The sequence below is a fragment of the Penaeus monodon genome, chromosome 20 (genome assembly GCF_015228065.2).
Source record: "Penaeus monodon isolate SGIC_2016 chromosome 20, NSTDA_Pmon_1, whole genome shotgun sequence".
In the NCBI taxonomy this organism is placed as follows: Eukaryota; Metazoa; Arthropoda; class Malacostraca; order Decapoda; family Penaeidae; genus Penaeus; species Penaeus monodon.
In genome coordinates, this window is record NC_051405.1 from 19913520 (window position 1) to 19914118 (window position 599).

Below are 599 nucleotides of genomic sequence, written 5' to 3' on the forward strand. Positions count from 1 at the left end.
ATAATCCTGCTTATATATAATTGTGAGTGTCTTTGTATGCTGATATGTCAGTAGCTACGTAAACAGGTATATAGACAAACATACAGACACACCGTTTCATATATGGCTACATAAGAATGAGTGTTTGTGTGTATAATTGCTTTTCTTGCTCTCCCTAACTCTGCTTCCTCCGCTTTCTCATTTTCTCCTCCATTAATTTCTCTTTCTCCCTCCCGCCTCGCCAGGTGATGACTCAAGTCTCCTGACTTCCCTGTTTTCCTTCAGTTCTCCCTTCCCTCCCTTCCGCTTGCCTCCCTCCTTACCTCCCTTCCTCTCCTATTCCCTCCCTCCCCTTCCCCCTTGATCTCCCCCTCCCTGCTCCCCCTGCCTACCTCCTTTTTTGCCTCCCTTTCTCCCTTCCTCTCCTATTCCCTCCCTCCCCGTCTCCCTTGATCTCTCCCTCCCTGCTTCCCTCCTCCCCCGCCTGCCCCCCTCTTCCCCTCCCTGCTATGCTCCTCTGTTTCTCTGTCTCCATGTTTATTCCAGAAATTGCTCTCTTGCTCTTTTCCTTTCTCTGTCTGTAATGGTGTCATTATTCCTCTTTACATTTCTGATATTTG